Source organism: Xiphias gladius, chromosome 23, assembly GCF_016859285.1.
Source record: "Xiphias gladius isolate SHS-SW01 ecotype Sanya breed wild chromosome 23, ASM1685928v1, whole genome shotgun sequence".
Lineage (NCBI taxonomy): Eukaryota > Metazoa > Chordata > Actinopteri > Istiophoriformes > Xiphiidae > Xiphias > Xiphias gladius.
In genome coordinates, this window is record NC_053422.1 from 26,054,729 (window position 1) to 26,064,865 (window position 10,137).

General features: G+C 38.7%; 1 long non-coding RNA gene across 1 annotated transcript; it reads left to right on the forward strand.

The window, feature by feature from the left end:
• Positions 1 to 9,383: 9,383 nt before the first annotated feature.
• Positions 9,384 to 9,807, forward strand: LOC120784965. Its single transcript, XR_005706525.1, has 3 exons — positions 9,384 to 9,440; positions 9,579 to 9,655; positions 9,793 to 9,807. It is a non-coding gene; the product is annotated as an uncharacterized LOC120784965 (long non-coding RNA).
• Positions 9,808 to 10,137: the final 330 nt, after the last annotated feature.

Here is a 10,137-nt window from a genome sequence, read left to right on the forward strand (position 1 = left end):
CCACTGTGGCTAAGTGCTTGCTCATGGGGGAATGTTGGGTCTCTGTAAATATAACTATACAGAGTGCGGTCTAGACCTGCTCTATATGGAATGTGCCCTGAGGTAACCTCTGTTACGATTTGGCGCTATATAAATAAAATTGACTTGAAATGACTTGACTCTAAACCTGCAATAACAGATTTTTTTTTAGTCCACTTTTGGGCAGCAGAAAATAATGAACACAATATTGACATACCATCACCTTTTAAGTTGATATGGTGAACTTGTTAGTTTAACAGTTTGTTATTTCATCATCCAGGACTTACGGGGCAACATTATCATTTATTTGGAGTGGTGTTTGTATCCATCCAATTATTGCAAGTCCAATATTCACTCTCTTTTAGCTCTGGTTTTGGTCTTTACAACTTCCTGCGGGAAATATCTGTTTAAATATCTGCTAAACGCTCCACTGTGTTCACCAGCTAATCTCTTACCACTGTTTGGTGCTGGACAGGTAATGGGTCTTTAGGGCTTTCTCTGAAAACAACTGCCTGCTGTGGCTGAAGATTACGCTATGAGAGCGGTGAGAGTAGGTTCATCACTACCATAGACCCCTTTCACATTGTCACAATGTTTTCACATTGTTATTTATACATTGTTGTTATAAAGATACACATCGTAGCTGCTTTAATCTGGTTTCCCCCCAACTGTGCTTGTGTGAATACCTTATAAAGGCACCAGTAGGTATTCCCTTTTCATCAGATGTAGAAAGTAACTAAGTACATTTACTCAAGTATTGTGCTTTGAGTGTTTTCATTTTATGTGACTCTGCCTCTATTTTACTGCAGTTCAGAGGTAAATACTACACGTTTGACTCCGTTGCATTTTTCTGAGAGCTGTAGTTACTAGTTACTTTGCATGTTGAGATGTCGAATGTAGAAACATATAAACTCAAAAATATGTCATAGTTACAGAGCATACTACCCAACAGTGAATTAAGTAGTAATAATTCCATCTTAATCAGCTTAAACATTAAAGTGTTGATTACACATTGATGCATCAGTAGTAATGATCCAATAAATATAATAGTATAATACTGAAAGGAGCCATCTTGGGTAGTGAGTACTTATACTTTTGACATGTAATTACATTTTACTGACAATGCAGGACTTTTACTTGGGACATAATACCACAATGTGGTTATTAAGGAAACAATCGACATATTAGGGTGGTAAATAAAAGTATTTAAAGAGAGTACACACAAAGTTGCCTAATTGATGCCGACATTTACAGATTAAGTATTTTATATAAATTCAGCTCCTAAAGCTGAAAAAAAGAACTGACACATTTTCTTTCCATTTGTTTCTGCAACCTCGCTATCTCTGCACACAGGTGGTCCAGAGTGAGATCAAGGCTAAGTAAAGGAGCAGTAGTCATGATCTCGGTGATCATGTCTGCTCTTAGCTTTGCCAAACACTGGGCCATGGGACAGGCAGGGTAACTTTGTTCCACAGAAAAAAACCAGGAAAGCCCCATTTTTCAGACGTCCAGGTTCGGCTGCAGTGGGACTCACGTCTGTAATCTCAAAGTGTCTGCTGCAGACTCTTGTGTGAGTTGTCTCATCAGATATTAACTAGATATTAACTACCTGCCTCTTCTGCAGGTCTTTGCTGCTGTACACCGTGGGATACAGCAGTGTTGACTTGTAAATCTGTACTCTTGTTTTACAAATCTGATTCGTAATCTGTACGCATGGTTTGCACAGCTATGGGAATAATTAATGAAACATTTCACGGAGCCATATCTGCCAAATAATTCCAATTTATCTGAATTAAAAGGTAGATTTAATGCTGTATTGTGATTTGCATGGGACGTTTCACAGCTTTAGTTCCCTAGGGTGCCTCCGTAGAATGTGACTATTTTCAGACGTGTTGAGCTCCTGTCATAACTTAACACAAATGTCTAAAAAGTGTGAATAAAAAATAGACAGAAAATTGCAAACAGATTTAGTTTGGACCATTTTTATAGGTACAATATAACTAGCATTAATATACTAGCGTACAGTAACACTGATGAGTTCTATTGAGCTCATCAAATTAAAACTTAAGGTAGTTTTGATTCCTTCCCATCTGTATTGAGTTATTTAATAATGCATACCACATTACTAATGAACCACACACATTATAATTAATCTTCTTTTGTCCAAACATGTCTGGAGGAAAGTCAAATGTGCCGCTGCTCTGTTTGTGTCTGAGGTTTAGATGCAGCTCAGCTCTGCACAGCTGAGCCTTTTATTCTTACCCCCAAAGCCTTGTAGCTACTGAGTGTCCTGAGATCGGACCGCAGTGACATGGTGACTGAAAGCGAAAGACGTCCGATGGAGTGTGCCAGTGGGCTGGTTCCCATTAAAACGAGCCTTCCATGCAGTGACTGAATCATCTGAACAAACATGTTAGCTTCTGAAAAGCTTTCTTACAAATGTCTGGTTAGGTAAGATTTCACAGAGCAGCCTGTGCAATTGCTGTCTTTACTTTGAATGTGTCATGATATTGTTAATTCTAATGCATTTATGTTTTTTTAAAGTACCCCACTGGCTGATTATTTTAATGTTCATATTTAGATAAATTTTTTTAGATTGAATATTTTTTCAGTGTTGTTTGGCCAACTCAAAACTACATTCGTAAACAGCAAATGTGATTAGCAAAAGTTATCCTACTCTAGGCTGTGACTTTTTCAGTAACCTAAGTTTAGCTAGTGCTCGTGCTCGCTAGCTAGCGAACACGAGCACTGGCAAAATGCTGCCATTGAATCACAAATGAAAATGTAAATAAATTAACATCTCTCAGAAATAGCTCGGCTCGCTCAGCACCTCTGGTGCGTCTGACAGCCTTTTGAAAGTGGCTCTCAATCATAGCTGCCAATCACGTTGAGACACAACCATTTTATTATCATCAAATAACAATTTAAAAACAAAACCATCATTGCTTAACTTCTAGGGAGCTGTCATGTCGTCCATCTTTATACAACGTCTTTATTTACAGGCTGTTATCCACACAGTAACTCTCTCAAAGGGGCCATAAATGTTCTTCTGGTCATACCGTCATAGCTCCACCAGACTCCCTGTCTTTCCAGTAGAGAAACAGAGTCTGACAGAAGCTTTTAAGGGCTTGTTAGCTCTGAAAAACTAGCTCTATGTCTGTGGCCATCTTACAATGAGCAGTGATCAGTCGGTGTACCCAGTGTCCCCTTACCCTATGCGTCACACACTACTTAGCCACAATGTCACACTTCCTACAGTCCCTCACTACTGTTGGATTTTTAAAATCCTGGTAAACAGTGTTCTAGCAGAATTTGAATGTACCCTTTAAAAGCTGTGGAACCTGTGGAATTTTTGACCACTAGAAACGCTATGGAGCAATGTTTTATGTGACGGTCCCCATCCCCGTTGGTCTTGTGCGCACACACATGCCACGCAATGCACATTCCTGCCACTTGTTAATGCTATTCTGCTGATTGACAGTTGATGATAGTAATGAGCCAAGAAACGTAGCAATAGGCCGAGAAAGAAGAAGAAGAATACTGCAAGCCAGCAAACATGGATGTAGACAATACACAATTTAATTTTTTTTTTTTTTAAATAGCTTCACAGATATTCTTTGAGAAGGGAAATGTATTTGACATGTTTGTTACACCTTAAATTGCAGGGCGTTGAGGTCTGTCTGCAGTTGTCGGCATTGACATAACAGCAGGTAGGTTTTTTTGTTTGGTCTATATGGATAAAAAGAAGAAATAAAAAGGTAAAAGGAAAAAACAAGGGAGAGGGAGCAAGAAAAAATCCAAGATGGAATAAACTGAAAAAAGAAATGAACAGGAGTTTATTTAACATATTGTACTAGCTACTGTGGTGTATGTTAACATATGTAGAGCTGTGATTATATAGAGGCCCTAGGTCAAAAGGTCCTCAGAGGGTGCCTCACAGTTTGGATAAGAAAGTTTATGCTTTGTGACTGAAACCATACGTTAGTGACAGTTTTTAGGAAAACAACTGCCTTATTTAAGAGTCGGTGGTCAAGGCTGATTTTCAGAGTGGTTCATTGGCTTCACACTCTCCGACGAGCAGATCTGCAGATGCTTGACTTGACGCTGTACTTCTTTGTAATAAACCTTTAAATGCAATCAAGATGGTGTCAGCGGAGTCTCTGTCATCCTCTTCACATCATCAACATCATCTCATAAACTACACTACTGATATACTAAAATGAAACAAAGACACATTTGTAAATGCACATTTGTGGATGTAAATGTTAAGCCTCCCTCTGTTCACCCTCTGTATCTACTCTCTCCTTTTTCTACACAGGATATTTAATAAATAAAAGCGAGCATTTTACATTGCTTTGAATATTACGTTGTTGCTGAAAACACTATTAATTACATTTCATTATCATCTGGTATACGTGTACATTAGTTGATGCACTACATTGCTTGGCTACAAGTCTCTCATTTTAATAAAGGACATTTTGATTTCAGGGTTGGAAAAAGAGAAGGAGGAAAGATCAGAGATAGAGAGAGGAGAAAAAGAGAGGAAGCTAGTGAAAGTTTAGGGATCCAGGAGTGAGAGATAGAAGACAGAAAGGAAACGTGAATAAACATATGCAGAGGGAGAGGGCAAAAAAAAAGCATTTAATATTTTATCTTTCTTCATTCCCCAACTATATACCCAGACCCAAAATAAATTAGAAGCACAGTTATACTTTAATGTAGCCAAACCTCAAATGGCAACTTCAAACCCTACTCAGCTAGTGAACCAACAGATCAAATAGCCGACCACTCCACTGTCTTTGCTTGCTCGGCTGTTGCCAATAAATTACACCCTGCTGCAAACAACATTTTTCCTTTATTTCATCTGAAGTTCGTCCCTAAACTTTCACGCTGTTTCCAGAAATCTAGTGAAGGCAGCTGGCAGACGGAAGCTACAGCTTTGAAAACCCATCATCTATCATTTTTTAATGAGATGTCTTTGATTGATTTTAGGCCCTGCACACCCACACAGGTGTTTTTAGTCTGGCTGAGCAGGCCGAGGCTCAGGAAGTACATTATGGTGCAGCTATACTAGAAATTACATGATGCCAAAGTTCATGTACCAATAAGAATGATAAAGGTGTCAGTTGTCCCGCCCTAAGAGGCGCTACAAATGACAGGACAGTGAGCAAAATATCAAACGCAGTGGATACATCCTAATTCCCTTGTTCACGGACCCGTGAACGGTCCGACACAACCCTTTATTAGAAATCTGTAATTGATTAGTGATTGGACACTGCAGCTGATCAGACTGATTTGATATTACATCACAACATCCCTGTTATACCAAAGTTGACAGACAAATAACAGAACCTACTTAAGACTCACATGTTTTAAATGTTTTTTTTTTTTTCAGATTCACTATTTAGTTAAAAAGTAGTGGATCCGTAGGAGTAATTGACAAAAGAACCATAAAGAACTTTAGAAAGGTGTTTCTTTTCAAGATCTACTGTTATTTCCCCTTTGAATCATGAGGGAAAGGATGAGAGTTAGATGTCTGTCTGCAATAAACACTTTTTAATTGATTATTATTTACATTTAGTCACAGGTAAGGCTGAAAATCCATGTGTTTCAGGTAGAAATTTAGCTAGATGTGAGTTACATATTTACTTCTAAAACATTTGGGGTACCAATGTAGTTTGACTGCTCCGAGCACAGTATAAATACAGAATGCAGATTTTTAATAAATGTGCAACAGTTTACACATATTCAAACATACAAGACCACTTTAAAAACTGTCTAGTTTTGCTGAGCCTGTGCCCACTGCAGCCTCCGAACTCTGGTCTGACAGGAGTGGAACCCAACGTGGTCTTCTACTGTTGTAGCACATCACCTCAAGGCTGGATGCATTCTGAGATGCTTCTCTGTCATCACAGTCTGTAAAGAGTGGTTATCTGAGTTACCAAAGCCTTTCTGACAGCTCCAAACCAGTCTGGCCGTTCTCCTCTGACCTCTCTCATCAACAAGACGTTTCCATCCACAGAACTGCCGCTCACTGGATGTTTTTTGTTTTTGGCACCAATCATTTTGGCAACAACGATCATGCCACGGTCAAAGTCACTGAGATCACATTTTTTTCCTCACTCTGATGATGGATGTGAACATTAACTGAAGCTCCTGACCTGTATCTGCATGATTTTATCCATTGCACTGCTGCCACTGACTGGCTGATTGGATAATTGTATGAATAAGCAGGTGTACAGGTGTTCCTAATAAAGTGCTCAGTAGGTGTATGTGGGTAGAGGCTTTAAACAATTGCAGCCACTTTTGACAGAGACACACTTAACTCATGCTCCACTCACTAGCTTTATCCACAGCTTTCAGCTGGATTGAGTTTGCTAAAACAATCATATGTATTTACATAAATTGGAACAGTATAGATTGAATATATGAAATGGTCGATCAGTCGATGGTATTAGTGAGTAAATGTGTGAATGTGTAGTGCTAGATGTAAGCAAAGCCAAACCAAAGAAGAGAAAATGTGACGCCATGATTTAGCCACATTCTACCACATCATGGATTTCCCAGTCACAGGCCTTCACTTACTACAGTTTTAAAAAATGTAGAACTTCAGGTGCTCCTCATAGCAAACCTTGTGGTTCATCATTAGGTTAACAGTGTCTTGTCTGTAATCCATCAGCATTTTTACCTTGTGCATTATATTGACTGTCCTATATTTTAGAGTATTTATTTTCTCTAAATATGTGATGTATGTTATGCCCTCGACATTCCCACAATGGAAGGAAAAAAACTACTCATCAAATTTTTCAAATGCAGTGTTTGCCTTTTGATAGATGTGAAACTTACACTCATAGGACAACACACCAGTCACTGATGACTTGAAAATCATGGTGATTCATGAGTGTCTGGAATTTTACTGCTCACTATGGATTTATTATGTAGGAAATAAATGAGTGAAAGATGAGATGACATTAAACACAGCGCTGAAATTTTTGATTAGGACACGTAGCGAGGGCTAGTGTGGACGGGTGATCCTAACACAGTTAAGTGTTGTATAGTGGTGAAAAAAAACTCGTGTTCGAATGGTCTTTCAGTGGCATTGACTGATCTTCTTCACCAGTGCAAGTACAGTACACACTGGTATCGACTGGTTACTGGTTGTGAAAAGCAGCTGCTAGTGCAGACGTTCTGTTAACAGCATGTATACATTTGTGACTAGGCAGGTACAATCACTGCCACTTATTGTAATAGTGACATGATATGAATATAGAAAAGTTACCTGCCAATTAAACAGTTTTCCCTTACACTGTATGCTGCAGTGAAATATCAGTTGTCCAGTCTGTGGACATTTTTACTTAAGAATTAGTATTGTTCTTCAGCCATGTGTAATAAGCCAATAAAATGAAACGTTTGACGATAATTTATGATGCCTTTGCACATGCATCTCTGAGTAATGGATGTATTGTGTCTGCACAATCCAGAGTACAAAGTTTCTAAAAAAATAGCTACATGGAATTGACTGCTAAAAGTACAGAACATGTCCATAATCACACACACACACACACACACACACACACACACACACACACACACACACACACACACACACACACACATACGCATTCCTGCATCATTTATGTTTGAGGAGAGATGCCTAGTTATTGAAAACCTGTCAGCTGATATTGACTACCACGGAATAAGAGGTTGCTAAAATGACAATCAAAGCAGCAAACAACAAACAGGACCATTAATTTGTGTTTGTGCGTGTGTTTTGGTGAGACGTATGAGCCTTAACCTGTGTGTGTGTGTGTGTGTGTGTGTGTGTGTGTGTGTGTGTGTGTGTGTGTGTGCACATACCCTAGAGGATGAAAAATCAATCTCGACCAATTAACCTGTCTGAACACAACCTGTGGCAGAGAGCGACAAAGAGAATGACAAACTGTGGAAACGTCTGCCATAGCATTACCCAGACAAAAGAACTTTAGTCTGTGTGTAATAAGAGCAGGGACACAATGAAACAAGTATCTGCCTCACCTTGATAAACTCCAAATGTAGCCTTTGGCTAATTGAGTGTCTCATTAAAAAAGTTTATTCATTTATAATCAAATGGTGTCACCCTAAGCTTTAAAATAACACAGTTTAATTTCATACTCACATTTTCTTAGCATCTTTGGGATTTCTTGCCAGGTGACATGTTCTACCAGGGTGGCTTAATTCTTCTTTATTCTAAAGGAATTTGGTGGGGATTTTCTTGAAATGATAGTCAGTATTGAACAATGCTGAAAAAAGGGAGATTACACCTGGAAATTATATTCCAATGGTGCAATTTATGACCCCAAGGGGGCAGAAAGATTTCAAAGTAAATTATCAGCATGAGCCGTTATATACTGTTGGAGATTTTAAATTAATACGGGTGACATATTAGATAACAATCTGAAGTCACTGCTCTTTTCCCACTAATACATCAGACACCTTTGGACAACTCTCCTGCAGTAGCCTAAATGCCTCAATAGATCCATATAAGCATATATTTTTCTTAAGTCATTAAATTAATGTCTAGGTAACAGTTACTGCAGCATTACTCACAGTAGCTAAGATAAACAGGTTCTTTTGCAAATTATCTGGGCTATTACATCACAGTCTGTTGTGCTTGATGACAGAATGGACAGTAATATGTTGTTGATAAAAAGTTTTCTGACCAAGCAACATTAACCACGAACACATATGGCAACACATCTGATCCCATTAGACTTCAGTTTCTCCAGACGAGGCAAAATTTCAGTTCAATGTGCTCTCTCCTATTAGATCTGGTTTTGCCCAACTTCCTTCCAGCCACTGGTATCCTCCGACTATTCATAGTTAATACTGGAGAGGTAGCATATACACTCACCAAGCACTTTATTAGGAACCCCTTTAAACCTGCTTGTTCATTCAATTATCCAATCAGCCAATCACGATGCAGCAGTGCAATGCACAAAATCATGCAGATCCAGGTCAGGAGCTTCAGTTAATGTTCACATCAAACAGCAGAATGAGGAAAAAAAGTGAACTCAGGGACTTTGACCGTGACATGATTGTAGGTGACAGACAGGCTGGTTTGAGTATTTCTGAAACTGCTGCTGATCTCCTGGGATTTTCACACACAAGATTCTCAAGAGTTTACTCAGTATGCTGTGGAAAACAAAAAACATCCAGTGAGGAGCAGTTCTGTGAATGGAAACACTCTGTTGATGAGAGAGGTCAGAGGAGAATGGCCAGACTGGTTGGAGCTGACAGAAAGGCCACGCTAACTCAGATAACCTCTCTTTACAACTGTAATGAGCAGAAAAGCATCTCAGAATGCATCGAACCTTGAAGTGGATGGGCTACGACATCAGAAGACCACATGAGGTTCCACTACTGTCAGCCAAGAACAGAAATCTGTAGGTAATGTTTTCTTGGCAGACTTTGGGTCCCTTAATACCAATCAATCTTGGTTTTAATGCCACAGCCTGTGGCCCAAAGCAAATGTCGTGTCAAACTGGTTTCATGAACATGACAATGAGTTCATTGTACTGCAGTGATCCCCCCAGTCACCAGATCCGATAGAACACCTTTCACCTAAGTGAAACAGTGAACCCCAAAGTGCTCCCAGAATGTAAGTTGCTGAGAAAATGATGCTGAATGAATGTAATGTGTTAATTCTTTTTAAAGATCAGAGAGTTACTGAAATGCCATAATCTTGTTCATATATATATTTATGTGTGTGTGTGTGTGTGTGTGTGTGTGTGTGAGCACAGAGAAAATCTGGTGAGTTTACCTACAAAACTGTCAGATTTGATTACAGTAAATAAATGTACACAGATACTAATTTAAACTGATTTTGTGTCCTTTTTTCCCCAGCAGATATGGCTTTGTTATTTTTGGAGGGATTGATTTCTTCTCACAAAAGGCATGTTTTTTCACCAATAACCATAACTTATACACTAGGTGAAATGATGACAGTTCAAAATGACAGATATGGGTCTACTGCCAAACATACTGTAGAACGTAGAGTTCTTTTTAAAAGATCTATATTTTTTGTCAATATTAATCTCATACCATTTATCAAAAATGTCTTGTGTGAACAAGCTGGTATTT